General features: G+C 46.4%; 1 pseudogene; it reads right to left on the bottom strand.

Moving 5' to 3' along the window:
* Nucleotides 1-5852: 5852 nt before the first annotated feature.
* On the bottom strand, nt 5853-15340 carry LOC111827707 (annotated as a pseudogene).
* Nucleotides 15341-15980: the final 640 nt, after the last annotated feature.

Raw genomic sequence — 15980 nt, 5'->3', positions numbered from 1 at the left:
CTTACATTAAAAATATGTTTTAATATGATTTTATACTTAAAAAGGGCACAAAAGAATTTTTGTATACCTTTTGCTCACACTTCCCAGATGTTAGTGCAACACAAGTGCAATGATCAAAACCAGGAAATGAACTTAATGCGACCCTTGCCTCATCCATAGGCCTCATGCAGACCTCACCAATTACCCCACAAATGTCCTTCTTCTGGTCCAGGTTCCAAACCACATTCGCATGTTGACTTTTGTTGTCCTCTTCCTTAGTCTTTTTAACCTGGACTAGTCTTACCTACACGTTTGGTGAATTCAGTTCTAGAGACGGAGAGTGTGTGCATCGAGAAGCACTGAGTGTCTGTGTGCCCTGTGCCGTGCCCTGCTCGGACTGAGGGATGCCACACCGGAAGGCAGAGAGCATCGCTGCCAATCGAGCTCTCTTGACCTGGCATTGAACACAGACAAGAAAAGTAGCCGTTCCCATGCAGGATGGCAATTCCTGTTCAGAGGAGATGAAGGGCACACATTTGGGAGGGCAGACACCTGCACTCAGTTGGGAAGAGGAGGCTCATTTGGGAATTGGAGGTGAGGCCCTGCGATGAGCAGGAGGTACGCAGGTTGGGAGGAGGATGTTGCTGGCATGAGACTGTACCGCCAGAGGCAATGGCATTGGTGAAAGCCCCGTGGCACAAGAGACCTGTTCTGATCATGGAATTACAACGCCTTCCAGAGTCCGGACAGGAGATGTGAAGTGGGAGAGGTGTGCATGGGGCTGCAGAGGGGGGGCAGTGGTCGGATGGTGTAAAGCCTTGGAAGTCATCTTAAGGGCTTATTGCTGGCCTTAGAGCGATGGAGAAATGTGGAAAGATTTTTTGAGCAGGACTGTGACGATCAGATTTGTGTTTTAAAAAGACGACGAGAGATGATGTTGGCCGGAACCAAGGTGACTAGCGGACATGGAGAGTCAGGAAGAAACCCGAGATCTGGGGAAGCAGGACTGGCAGCCTGTGGAGACTGGCTGGGTGCAGAGGCTGAGGGGGAGGCAGTGGTGAAAGATGAAGCCAGGCTTCTGGCCTTGGCACCGAGTGGAAGCTGGGCCATTCCCTGAGGTCGACGACACAATGGCAGGAGCAGTTTTGAGGATGTTTTCATGCTGAAGTGTTTGGCTAACTGTGTAAAGGTGGAGTGTGAAGCTGAGGTTCTCTTGACTCCCAGGCCAGGGTTGTTGACTTTATGGCATGTCTCTTAACTCTCCTCAGCCCGGCAAGCCGCTGGGTGTGAACACGCAGGCAGGCACTCCTGAAGCAGGCTGTGTGGCCTGGTCCCCCTGGCCGGGAGCCCACAGCCAAGCTCAAACCCCCTTCCCCCGCCCCCCTCTCACTCCTGCCCAGTGTTGGGCAGACATGATAGTAAAGGTGGTACAAGGAGGCTGGACTGATGGGATCCCATGGGCAGGCTGGCACCTCAGATGCGGGGCGCTGTCCCAACACTGCAGGTGGTTTGCTGAGAGCAGACGGAGCAGGAGGCCAGGCCGGAACAGGGTTCAGGAAAATGCCAGGGACTGGAGGTGGGCACCTTGTCCTTCAACCTGTCAAAGAAGGGCTGGGAGGGACAAGGGTATGGCCAGCAGGGAGCTCCTTCTCCAGGGAAGCCACCAGGGTTTCCACTCTGCCATTCACTGCTGAGGAAGGCGGAGCTCTGAGAGATAACATGACCTGCTGAGGTCACATAGAGAGTATGTGTAGAGCCAGGACTTGACAAAAAGCTGACTCTAAAGCTCTCTCCCATGCTCTATGCCTTCTAATATCAAGTGGACAATCAGGTCCATTTTGAGAAACTGTCAAAACTGTCCAGGTGTGGGCAGGCGGGGGATGCCTGGGTGAAAGGAACAAAGAGAAAGTTTACAGTTGCCATTCAGAGTAGTGATGGCACCATGTGAAGCCCTGGCCAGCCTCAGGCAAAGACCTTCCCTAAGAGGGAAAGAGCTGGACGAGGCCTAATCCTGGGCATTAGGCTGAGGGTGTCGCAGGGAGAGAGGCCACACAGCACAGGACTGGGAAAGGCTGCAGCAAGCAGACGCCAGCCGGGCAGTCATGACTCAGGCCGGCCCATCTGGTGTGAGGTTCAGCCCCGATGCCCCTTTCTCATCCCCGATTCAGGGTCTTATTCTTGCTCTCCTTGCTGCAAGGCTAGTCTCGGGTAAAAGCTGGTCTAGGAGTGGCGAGGCTCCAGCTCAGCCCCAGCTCCTGGGAGTTTTGTTGATGTTTATGGAGGCTGTCTCTTCCCTTCTGACCCGCCTTCACCCCAATCTGCAGATCTGCTCTTCTGACTGGCTGAGCTGGAAGCACTTAAGAGGAGTAGGTCTCAGCTGGACTCTTCCTTTCCTTCAGCACCGGAAAGACAGAAGCCCGCTCCCACCCAACAGCCATAGCCCGCTCAGCAGCTGGAGGGGGAAGTCCAGGCGGCTTGTGGCAATTCGGCTCAACTAAACCCTGCAGGGCGGGGCACTAAGAAGAGGGCAGAGAGAAGAGACGTGGGATTGAGGACTGAGATGCTCCAGGTTCTCACCTGCAGGACTGTGACTGACGAGTGGGCTGCTGGCAGGCAGCATTAAATGACATCCAAGCTCATGTCTTCTCATCATGGTGCCCCCTGTCCACTGCCTACAGGCCGGCACCCAGTCAGCACTCACAGGCTGGCTGTAGGCCGGAGAGGCAGGAGTGATGGCGAGCCTAGGAAGGGGCCTTATTCCGGGCTGGTGAGAGTTTCTCCTGCTGCCAGGGCATCTGAGGGATCCAGCTCCCAGGAGCTTTGAGGAGATGTAGAAAGAGCAGAGACGAGCAGAAGCAACTGCCAATGTGCTTACGGACCCACTCAGGCCACCACAGAAGCTGGGCAGTGCCTCTGAGAAACAAGACAGGGGCTTCCCTGTGGACCTGGAGGGAGGAAGTAAGCCATCTGAAGATTTTTTTGTGTGTGCTAAGATTTGCTTTATATCTTGGGAAAGCAACCTCGAGCTTCCCCGATCCCTTCTATCATGTATCCTTGGCAGCTCTGGGAAATATTTTCCCTATTAAGCAAACCAACAGCTGCTGATTTTGGCTAGTTTGCCTGGTTCAGTTCTTGGGAGGAAAGAAGATGCTCAGCTGTCCTCAAAAGCTACCAGTGGAAGTCAAAATAAAAACACAGACCAGATGGGCATGGGGGATAGAAACCCCAAAGGTGCCAGCGTTCCCATCCTTAGCAGAAAGCTACAAACATTCTACCATGGATGAGCTCGCTTCCTGCCCTGGCCCGGCTTCCAGTGCTCACCTGCACCCCGTGAGGCTGCGTGATGCCCCCAGGGCTCCTCCTACCTGACCTTTCAGGACAGGAAGCATGCACAGAGTGGCAGCTTTCTGAGGGAACAGCGAGCAAGGCACTGGGTAACTTCCTGGATCAAAATACTAGTACTTCACCCATCATCACATCACCAATTTTATAACAAATGACTCATTCCTGAGGGTATCAATTTCTCAACTACAGGTTCTGTGCTGAACCAACTAATAATAGCCATTAATATTTATATTATTGTTTGCTGTGTCTGGTACTAGTGTACAGATTTGCAAGGTCACATTACATCCTCGCCCTATTCTTGTGCTGCACCTACTTTACCAATTAGAAAGTTGAGGCTCAGATAAGTCAATAATATACTCAGTCAGAGAGTTAGTAATTGGTATTGCTGGTTAGTTCACCTCCCCAAAATATTTAAATACAGTACCTGGATAGACTGCCTTCCCGGGAAGGCTGATACCATTCATTCAATACATATAAATATAAGTAGAAGGGTAACTATGTATAGCAAACCTAACCCAGCAGGGATATGTGTGCATCTACTCTGCAGTCAGGACAAAAATGCAAAAATGGCCACATACCCAGAATCTCCAAACATTGGATTGAAATGATAAATTACATGAAGAAGATACTGCCTCCGGAGACGAAGTTCAGAGTGCCAGGATATTCTGTAGAATAAGTATAGTTAATGTTAATATGTGATATAGTATTACAGAAATGGATGAGAGAATTTTATCTATAAATGAAAACAAAACCTTAAACATGAAGATAAAATAAGATCAACAAAATAGAAGAGTGAATTAAAGAGCAGAATTAAAAGAGCTGAAAATTGAATTTGTAACCTGGAAGTTGGCAACAAAGAATTCTTTCAAAATCAAAGCCCAAAAGACAAAGAAATAGAAAGTATTAAAGGAACACTGTGAGTAGGTTTTTTAAAGAGTTCCAAAATTTGCCTAATTTAACTTTCAAAAGGAAACAAACAAAAGAGACTTGAAGGAAGGAAATAAACAGCAGAAGATAACATTTCCATGAAAGAAGACATGGACCCTCAAATTGAGGCAGCCGCTGGTGCTAGATGGAGCCGGAGAAGCCCTGTATACTAGTACACACCGTGGTGACATTTCAGGACATCAGTGATGCAGAGAGTGTCCTAGAGGCCACAAAGCAAAACAGAGAATGTAGCTTCTCTGTAAAGAAATGAGCTTCGTGTTGGAATCATATTTCTCAAAAATGAGAGAGGATTTCTGAAATCAATACAGCAATATCTTCAAAATTGTTGGAATGTGATTTTGAACTAAAATCTATTCCAAGAAAAAATTAAATAGAAGCTAAAAATAGTTTGTTTGAAAGCCCCTTAAGGATTCAGAAAGATTACCCATCAGGAGCCCAATAAAAAATTTCTGGAGAATCTATTCCAGCAAAATAAAACAAAACTCTTGATAATTACATTGAGGAAGACTTGGGATATGGGGAGTAGTGCTTAGCCAAAGGAATAAGTAATTATTAATTCTAAATAAATATTATTTTTAGGCTATTTAATGACAACAAAGACTTGAATCTATAATCTTAACAGATTTCAGAATAGTTCAGATCATGGAACAAAGGATGTTAAAAACTATGTTTAAGAACTTTAAAAGCACTTTTTTCTAGCTTTTAAACCTGGGGAGTCACTACTGAACAACCTTGTGAGTTAGTATAAGTGCAAGAGAAAAATTAATACTCATTCTAAAATCACAGAAATAAACTTTTATTCACTTTGTTTTTAAAAATAATATATATTTTTATTGATTTCAGAGAGAAAGGAAGAGGGAGAGAGAGACAGAAACATCAATGATGAGAGAGAATCATTAATTGGCTACTTCCTGTAAACTTCCAGGTTACAAATTACACCCCCCTAACCCCCCACTAGGGACCAAGCCTGCAACCCCGGCATGTGCCCTGACCAGGAATTGATCCGTGACCTCCTGGTTCATAGGTTGATGCTTAACCACTTAGCCACAGTGACCAGGCTCACTTTGCTTGTTTTATACTGACTTCTTTAAACCAGTCTAATGGATTACATTTATTTCTTTTAATTTAAAATGACTTTATTCATTTATATGGACAGTGATACTGAAGAAGAAGAATATTTTATTTTCAATCTGTTGAGCTTAGCTATCAATTTCACATCTCTTTTCCTTACCATGTATTGAAAGGCAGGAAAAGCCAATTTAAGGACATTAGTAACTAATTTCACACATTTGCTGAAGCTTGGATAACGGTGGGTTGTAGATGAGAAGTAAGTGTGGGTGGTGGGGAGGTGACATTCGGGGTCTCCAGAGCAGGATTGGACATGGAAGGTATGTTCCCCTGATTTAAGCTAGCGACTTGCTCTCTGTGGTCCTCAGAGGAGCTGATCCCAAATCCCCCACCTGGAAAAGGGTGGCATCTTTAACAATTTCTTCACCGCATTGCTTTTGGAGCTCTCTCAGTTGCCGCTTGGTTTTTCAAGGTTCAGCTGCTTTCAGGTCTTCTTTGGGTTCCTGACTTTTTCACGTCTTGGGGTCTCCAGATATTACCTGAGACTCAGTGCTTCGTGGTGTGCTCTGTGGGGCAGGGTAGGTGCCAAGTCTTGGTTCTTGTCACTGCTTGCTTTCTGCTCTGCAGCTTTCTTAGACTCATATTTTCTTTGAACTTTAAGGGTTGCCTTTGATAATGGTCTATTGTGATTTCTTATTCTGGGCTGGTTTCTTCTCAGACAGCTTGATATTGGTGACTGGGTTATTTCTCACAACCAAGAGTCTATGAACTATTGTGAATGCAGGCTCCTCACCCGGTACTTCACTTGGAACTTCTTGGTAAGTCATTGTTTTTGCTGGAAATAGTCCATCCAGAAATGGTTGCTGACATAGGGCTGGCGTAATGCCAAAGCTTGTACTGATTATTAACATGCAACTTGGAAGCATGCATGGTAGTTAAAATGTGCTCCCCATCTGGGCATCAAGCAAAGTATATATGATCAGGACAACTGGTTTAGAAATAAGTTTGTATTTTTTAACAGCCCATAACTGCACTTGTATGTCAGAGTTCTAAATCCAGCTAGCATGAATATGTAGCATTAGAGTCAGCTAGCATGAATGTGTAGCATTAAAGCCAGATAGCACAAATGTGTAGCATGAAAGCCAGCTAGCATGAATGTGTAGCATTAAAGCCAGCTAGCATGAATGTGAGGACTAAATAAACTGTGTTTAGAGCACCGGTTCCAAAGTCAAACACAGGATCGCATTTCAAGCTGAAATTGTTGCATTGGCAGGCAGAAAATCATAAATAGCATGAAACTCAGGAGGACAAGAATTCTGAACTACATCAGGAATAGGGCTATGTTTTGGTAATTGAATGGATTACAGCACTTTCTCCATTTGTTTCAAGCTAATGCCTCATTTATTCCCTGTAGTAGGAAGTTCCTGTCTTGTCGAAACTCTTCCAGCTATTACCACGCAGCAGTAGCTTTTCATACCCTTATCAACCTCAGAGGAACGTTGCTGCCCAAAGCTGCACCAGGGCCCTGAAGTTGGGGTGCAGATAACAGAGCAAATGAAGGTGCGCCCTTACTGCCCAGTGCAGAGAGATCACATTTTTCCCAAGTGAAAACACACCATAATCCATTTTTTTGGAAATGCAAAGTAGTTGCATTTTATTAAAAACTAGTGACCCGTTGTGCGAAATTGCCGCGAAATCCGGGACCAATCTCCCCCTCCCCCTGTCCTCTCCTCCCCCCCACGCCATGGAACTGCCCCAAGTCCCGGAGTCCCGCTCCGCATGGCTGGTGTGCTGCAGGATGGCCCTGAGATTTGGAGTGCTGTCCCAATGCCCCGCCTCTGGGCAGTGCCCCCACTGCCCTGCCCCTGCTGTGCATGCTGCTATCTTGTGACAGTGTTACAGCGTGAAGGTCAATTTGCATATCACCTCTTTATTATATAGGATGGTCTTTAAAGAAGTGACCTTCATAACTAATATTTCAGGTACAAATAGTTTCATCACCTGACCAGCATGGATACCAATTTTGCACTTTTTCTGGAGGAAAGTCTTACCCACATCCCAGAGTTCACATCACAGAGCTGCAGGTTGTGGCTCCCTGGGCACAAGCCTGGGGAACATAGGCTTCTCTAGAGCCAGAATATGTGTTTTTTGTTTTTTCTTTTTTTGTGATAAGTCAAGTCAACCTGCCTTAGAAGGTCGATTGAGAGTAGTAATTCTTTATTAGTGACATTGGTAATATTTATTGTTTTTTTCCCTTGCCTCAGCAAACAAGGTTCCACCCTTACTAAAAATATAGATTCTGCAATTTTGTCTAGATTCCCTTGGAAACATTGTGCTTTGTGTAAAATATGATGGTTCATTCACTATAGATGGTCCGTCTGATCCTCAGATGGGTTCATACACTGACTGTGGGATCTTGGAACACCACCAGCTCTGAATCGTCTCCTGGAAAACAGTTACTTCCCCCAAAGCCCCTTTGTGCTATAAATCACTCTACTGCTGCCAGGCCTCTTATCTAACTCAGAGGAGTCAGTGTGGGGGTCCTTTTCTCACTGCTGAAAACTCAGGGAAAATACATCATCTGTCAAGGAGCACAGACTTTGCGCCTCCGATTTCTCTTTGGCCATCTTTCTAAGCCCAGGATGAATATCTGAGCAGCAGGCCTGGGCGCCCATCCGCTGTCCTGTCACTGCTCTGATGACAGATGGCTGGGGAGTAGGAGGGAGGAAGTACACTGTGTAGACAGTGAGCAGCTCTCACTCTGTGCAGAGCTCACATCGCTTTCCAACTCAACCCAGGAGGATGCCTGTCACCGTGACTTACATTTCAGCTCCTTCAGGGCAGGGACCGATATCCCTCCTTTCCCACCTCCCACCCTGAGTCCTCCCCTGTCATTCTCATCTCAGAAATGGCCACTACCATCCGTTATTTGTTCAATGCAAAGACCTGAGAATTTAACTCAATTATTTTCTTTCACTGCCTTTTCACAAAGAATCCAAAGAAGATCCAAATAAACTTCATACTCCTCCACTTGTCTCCACTTTAACTGCCACCCTCTGCGTAAAAGAACCGCCTTCCCTCCCCTTCTCCACAATAGCCTCCAAGTTGCTCTACCTGCTTTCTCCTCCTCCTCCTCCTCCTCCTCCTCCTCCTCCTTCTTCTTCTTCTTCTTCTTCTTCTTCTTCTTCTTCTTCTTCTTCTTCTTCTTCATGTTTTTATTGATTTCAGAAAGAGGAAGGAAGAAGGAGAGAGAGAGATAAACATCTATATATATAAAAGCCTAAGCGACTGGCCAACCAACCAACCAACCAGTGACCAGCCTACTGGCCGATAGCTATGATGTGCAATGATCAGTAGGGGGAAGACGCTCAATGCAGGAGCTGCCGAGCAACAGCAACTTTGCAGAGTGCCCTCTCACACTCTGGGACCCCTCGGGAGATGTGGGACTGCTGGTTTTGGTCTGATCCCCACAGGCCCTCCAGCAGGTGAGGCTGAGGTACCTCACCGGCTGGAGGAACCCTGCTCACTCTGCAGACACCCTTTGAGCCCTGGTGCTGTCCCAGGTGCAGTCAACTGGAGAGGGACCATGGGAGGTTGGCTCCAGGGCATGTCTGGCCAGTCTCACCCAGTCCCACCTCGCTGGCCACCTTCTAATTAATTTCCTATCAATGTGCACAAATCCATGCACCGGTCTTCTAGTCAATGATAAGAGAGAATCATGGATCGGCTGCCTCCTGCACACCACCTACTGGTGATGGAGCCCACAACCTGGGCATGTGCCCTGACTGGGAATCGAACCTGTGACCTCCTGGTTCATGGGTTGATGTTCACCCACTGAGCTACACCAGCCGGGCCCTGCTCCCCTCTTTCAATCATTTGTGCACAACAGAAGAACGACCTTGCAAAGATGAATCTAATCCCATCTCTTGGTTGTTCAAAGCACTAGAATGCTGCCCATCATACTTACAATTGGCCAGACACCTGTCACTCCTTGCTTTCCATCTTCAAGGCAAGCACAGTTCCCTTGCTCAGTGCTCCCCCAGCCTCCCTTAAGTGCCGTGAACACACGGTGGCCTTTCCCAACTCCGAGCTTCTCACATACAGTTGAAATGCCGGTTCTTTCTGTGACTTCCTCCTTAACCTTCAGACAGCAGTGGAACACCCTTTCCTGAGTAGCTTCTCCTAGGTCATGTATTCTCACGCTGTTACTTCCCTCTCGGTCATTATCTTGCTTTGTCCTGTATTCATTTTCCTCTGTCTGTCTTCCCAGCAGAATTTAGGCTCTGTGAGGGAAGGGAGCTTGCTGGTCTCACTAACTCCCGATTCCCGGCCTGTATGTAGCACAGAGCTTGGCACATAGTAGGTACTCAATCTACGTTTGTTAAGTGAATTAACTTTTGTCACTTCTTTAACCCTCAGTGCCCAATGTGATCAGTAAATAGAATTGAATGAAAAGGAAATAGATGAATGAATCAATAAGTGGTTATTTCGATTGTTAATCCTGCTGCAAATGCTCTCCAAGGATGGTATAGCAGCACCTGAGCATGAGACCTCTTCCCTGTCTCTTCTTGGTCCTGTTCATGTGGCAGCATTGATCAATTTCAGAACAAGAATGAATCATGTGGAGATGGAAGACACCAGGACTGTGGAGTCTTGAAATATCTCCCAGCTTGGCTGTTTCACGGGGAAAGGGGCCCTGAATGAGACAGAAAAGTTCTGATTTCCCTTGTCTATGGTTTAGATAGAAACAAAAGCGAACCCCTGACCTGGTCCCCCCTCTGACTAGGTCGTGTAACCATGTGCAGATGCAAAAGGGGAGGCCATGCCAGGAGGGAAACTCTGAATCGGCGGGTCTCGGCGGGTCTAAGGCAGCCAGAGTCTGGGCCCGAGCCATCTCGTAGCTTGTCAAGTGGCCAACCAGAAAGGCACAAGTGGCAACAGAAACGGTTGGAAGATGAAGCAAGGGGACTTCCACAGCGGCCACCACGACCTGCTCCATATTTGCCCGTTGTCTTTCCTTACAAGGAGCTACGGTCTCTAACCCTGACCATCCTCACTCCCCTTTGGAGAATGCTCCTGAGACTGACTACAAGGTGCGAGATGTCCATCCAGATCTGATCCCCACCCCTCAGGTCTCAAAGAAGAGCCTGGATGTGAAACACAGGATTCTTTACTGACTTCCTAGAGTCCCCTCACCCCACCGCTAAGCCTGCCCACGGAGGGGGCTGACTGGGGACACCAGGAAGGGTAGCCATTCTCGATCCTGGCTCCGGGCGCTCTGTCCAGTTAGTGAGGAAGTTTCCTCCCAGGAACCCTCCCTCATGTGCCGTCCTCCCAGGTGTCTGATGCTCTTCATACATTCTAGCTTTTAGCTCTTTTGATGTAATTCATTGCCGGTGCAAACTTGGCACACTCCATGTCTCCAGCCTAGTAACTCATTTGTTTAAATTTTGGAACCATCTGAAAATGTGTGTGTGTGCATGAAAGTCAGATGGGAAAATTTATTTCCCCTGGCTATTTATAACCATCCCCAGGTGCTAAAAGCACAACAACCATGACTCTCACCCTCTCACCCATCCAAAAAAGTGCCGAGTGCAGCACTGTCTTATTTTATGCACTTCCTTGCTCTTAAGTGCTCACTGTTTGGATTTCTGATCTGATAATTTTATTTAAAAATTTGTTCTTTTGGAACTTCACACATGTCTGAGCTTTTTCTTCTGGCCAAAGGGCTTCACCTCTGCAGCTGCCTCTTCTGCTCTGTGGAGCTGGACCAGCGTGGCACCTGCCCCCAGTGATGGTGCAGGCTCTGGGCAGGCCACTCAAGGTCAGTTCTCTGGAAGACCTAACTCCACAGAAGAAAAGTCCCATGGGCCACACAAAGCCCTGCTCCGTCAGGCATCTGGCTGTCCCTTTCACGTCACCCCTGCCCCTTGTCTTGGCCCCAGAAGGCGCTCTGTATGTGCTTGTTGAATGAAAGCTTCCGCTGATGACCCCTGCTCTTTGTTACCCAAGTTCTTAAGATTCTCCGCTTAAAGCACGATCTTTGATGGTCTGGGTCTTTGAACAAGCGCCTCTGGCTTTCCATCATGCTGAAAGAATGTACACTTTCCAGTTTTACAGTGGTAAGGTGGGCCCACGTATTTATCTTTGAAATTAAGAAATGAATAAAGTCTACAAAATGGCTGCAAGACTGAACATGGTGGTGTAAATAGTCCTGAGACATGAGGTTTTGGATGATAGGAGGCTTATGGCATTGGAACCAGCAATGTCTAGGATTCAGCCCTGGGAGGGAAGGGACTGGCTTCCCCAGAGAGAGCCTAAAACACCCAGCATAGAGCATGGGACTGGGAGCGATGAGCCGTGCAGAAGGTAGGCTTGGAGGGAAGGACCGTGGGACCCCATGGAGCTTCTCATTGCTCAGGCTGAGTGCGGAGGGAAAGGAAGATGTGGCTGCAGGCTCTAAGCCCAGTGAGTGGAGCACCAGGAGTCTGGCTGATCTGGTCTGCACCCTGATCAGGAAACATCATCCTGACAACTGGGCCTTGCAGGCAACTCTCCTGACAGTTGAGGCAGGACACGCTAAGCCAATATCTATATAGAAGGGATGATGATCCAAATTAGCAAGTAAAAAGTGAGTCAAAGAATTATATGTATATACCTATGATACACACACATACTGGGAGAATAATGACCATCACACTAATACAGGGTCCAGGCTTTTAAATAGACATTCTCTTACAGGTGCTGTCCTATTTCTCATCCCATGTGACGGTGCAGTTCCTGGCTACTGAGGGGCGGCTGATGCTGATGCCCTGGTGGTCCATGTCTGCAACCCAGCCGCCAGCCCCACCAGCATGTTCCATACCCCCATGTACCTTCCAGGGCGGCTCCATTTCTGCTCTGCAGCTAATCTGCTTGCTAGGTTGACTGTGGTCTCCTGAAAGGATCAATAGATTCCTTATGGGATATTTGCATTCCATTGACCCTGGTTTGATGTGAAAATCTTTGATTGACAACCAGCTTTTAAGTAATGTATTGAAAGGCCTTACGGGCTTTCCTACTTCTGAAGGACCTACAGAAAGACACTTGGACTTTCTTTAAAGGTTAAAAGGAACCGGATATCAGCTCTCGAATGTTGGCCTTTTTTGGCTGCTGCATAACCCAGGGGTGGGTGGGAAGGCAGTTGTGCCTCTTGGTTCTGGGCCACAGGGGATACTAGGCTCTCAGTCTTTCTATCAGTGTCCATTCCAGCTTCCTCTACTAAGAAAATGGTTAGGTTTTTCTGTGTTATCTTTCACACACTTTCAAATAGATAGAATATTTTGTGGTTGCTTTAATTCATTTTAGTCGACCCTTTAAAAATATAAAAATATTCAAAGCCAAATGTCCTTGAATATGGTTTTAGTTATAGAACCTAGATATTGATATGAAAGAGTCTCCTATTGAATGACTAAAATTTTCTGTATGTAATTTTCTCTTTGACTTGTGTCAGGATAATAAGAAGGTAGGAAAATCCCTGGGCAAGTGGAATGGGGAAACTGAGACAAGAAAATTAAACAAGTTCAAACAGTTTGGGCAACGTATAGTCAGCTTATGAATCACAAGACCTTCTCTTCCCCAACCAAGACACTTGAGAGCAAATGGTTTTTACCTCCCCTCCCTAACCAAAGAAGACACAGCTTAAGTCACCCTGGTCTGGGAAAATAGAGAACAGAGACCCAGCTAATGCCATTTCTGCCAACTAAACCCAAGGACAGATGAAGTCGGGGGACAAATAACAAACAGACAGACCTAAGATAAAAGTAAAACAATAAAACTGACCAAAGAAAAATCCAAAACTCCCCCATACACTCATGCTGATGCATCAGCATATTAAAAATGCACCTGGAAAGCTGATGAATATTCTACTGAAACCCTCCCCTAAGACTCGCCTACAGAAAAAAAAAAGGCTAAAAAGCCCTCAGGACAAAGACTCAATGTGGGCTTGCTCTGGAGCACACCCACACCCCTTCTTGGGCATGAACTTTTTATTTCTAAGGATCCCCAGGAGACTTGCAACCAGGGGAGCAGTGGGCAGTGGCAGTTCGACCCGGATTTACCCTCTGAACCTGTCCCCAGAGCCCCCATTTCTCTGACTTCCCAGGGAGCTAAGAGTAGCCCCACCCTGGCTCAGTTCTGTCCTGTGACGCTTCAGGGAGCCAAAGCCCAGCACTGCCTAGCTCTCCCTGTTGTTTCTTCCACCCTAAGTCCTTCCTTTGTTTCATTGTCTCCAGCTTTAATGAACGTACTCTCAACTCATCTGGACTCGTATTGCCAAATCTTTCCCACACAAAGTCAAGGACTCACACACTACAGGCCGACCTGAGGCACACCTGCTCCTGGACGGTCCCTGTCCAGCAACAAATTCAGGGACTAGACAGTTTTTAAATTTTCAAATTGATATTTTAGTCATCTTTTGGGTGTATTTGATTTTGTTGAACAACTAGAGGCCCGGTGCACGGATTCATGCACCGGTGGGGTCCGTCGGCCTGGCCTGCAGGGATCAGGCTGAAACCAGCTGTCTGACATCCCCTGAGGGGTCCTGGATTGCAAGAGGGTGCAGGCCAGGCTGAAGGACCCCACCAATGCATGATCAGGGCTGGGGAGGGACTGTGGGAGGGCTCTAGGGCATGTCCGGCCCATCTTACCCAGTCCGGATCAGCTGGATCCCAGCACCAACCTAACCTACTGGTTGGAGCATCTGCCCCTTGGTGGTCAGTAGGCATCATAGCTACTGGTCAAACGGTTGAACAGTGGGAGGGACAATTAGCATATAGGCTTTTATATATATAGACTAGAGGTCCAGTGCACGAAATTCATGCACAGGTAGGGTCCCTAGGCCTGGCCGGTGATCATGGCCGATCTGTGGGGCTACTGGCAGGGCAATCAGGGCCCCCACTTGCACCCGCTGCCACTGCCGATCTCCATCTGTGGGGCGACTGGCAGGGCGATTGGGGCCCCCGCTCATAGCTGCCTTGGGCTGGCGCCACCTGTTTGCCAATTGCCCCACCGGTTGCCCCACAGACAGCTACTGGTGGGGCGATGGGGGGCCCCCACTTGCACCTGCCTTGGCCTGCATCACCCGCTCACCTACTCCACCATTCCGCTGCAGTCCTGTTCTCGTTGGGGCCCATTGGGGCCGGCAGCGCCTCCACTGCTGCCAGCTGCCAGTGCTACACACCGATGCCCACCATGTTCTGAGCTGCCCCCTGGTGGTCAGTGCATGTCTAACTCTTGGTCAGTCGAACTCTCGCCCGTGGGGGCAATTTGCATATTAGCCTTTTATTATGTAGGATGATTATAAACACAACTGTGCAGCTCCTACTTCTGGAAATTCATTGAGCTTTTTTGTGTGATCAATTGCGTGGTTTACTTTTATAAATATTTCATGAAGACAAAAAGACATTCTTTATAGGGCTTATATAACAGACAACTTTCTATATATTCATAAAATCAAGTTCCCTGATTATATTATAAAATCTTCTATAACTGAACTGAAGGAAGTATATAAAAATCTTCTGCTATGATTCAGCTACTGTTTAAAGGTTTTAAAAGTATTCCCATAAAGTTTTATTTATTTACTTGACTCCTGGATTGTTAGGTATAAAAAGGTTAATGACTACTATATATTTTTATGGTTTATATCTTTTGTTATTGGTGCTATTAATATTAATTGTCTCAATTAAAATTGTTGCCCTCAAATACTACTTTATCTGATTTTCATATTGACTAATCCTGTTTCTTTTGCGCTATAGTTTATTAATTTTTTACTCATCCATCATTTTTAATCCAATTTTGTTATTGTGTTATTTTTTTTACTTTTTATTTTGAAATATTGATAAATTCACTGTAAGTTTCAAAGATACCACAGTGAAGTTCTCTGTACCCTTCATCGAGTTTCCCATATAGTTACATCTTACCTGATCAAGATCAGGAAATTGACATCCAATCTGTTCTCCATTTCTAGAATGTTGTTATTTCAAGACTGTTATATATATAGGATCATATAGTATATGACTTTTTTGGATTGGCGTTTTTCACAATGCCCTTATCTGAATTTTGAGTGTGTTAATAGTTTTTTTTTTCTTCTGAATAGTATCCCATGGTATGGGTGCTCCACAGCTTGTTTAACTATTTGCCAGTTGAAGGACATTTGAGTTGTTTACAGCTTTTGGCTATTTCAATTAAAGCTGCTATTAATAATCACACAGGTTTTTGTATGGACACAGTTTTTATTTCATTGGAAAGAATGCCTGGGAGTGCAATTGGTAGGTTATGTGGTAAGAGCCTGTTTATATATTTTTAGAAAACCTGCTAAACTATTTGCCAGAGTGGCTTTGCCAGTTTACATTTGCACTGGCAATGTGTGAGACATATTTTCTCTACATCCTTGCTACCATTTGGTACTGTTATTATTATTTTAGCTGTCCTCTTAGATGGGCAGTATATTTATTTACATTTCCCTAGTGGCTAGTGATACTGAGTATCTTTTTTGTTGTTGTTAATCCTAACCTGAGGATATTTTTCCATTGATTTTTAGAGAGAATGGGAGAAACAGAGAGACACAGAGAAGGAAACATTGATGTGCCAGACATACATCA

The sequence above is a fragment of the Myotis lucifugus genome, unplaced genomic scaffold (assembly GCF_000147115.1).
Source record: "Myotis lucifugus unplaced genomic scaffold, Myoluc2.0 scaffold_206, whole genome shotgun sequence".
Classification (NCBI taxonomy): Eukaryota; Metazoa; Chordata; class Mammalia; order Chiroptera; family Vespertilionidae; genus Myotis; species Myotis lucifugus.
Note: the sequence above shows the minus strand (reverse complement) of the source record. Positions and strands in the feature narration are given on the sequence as shown.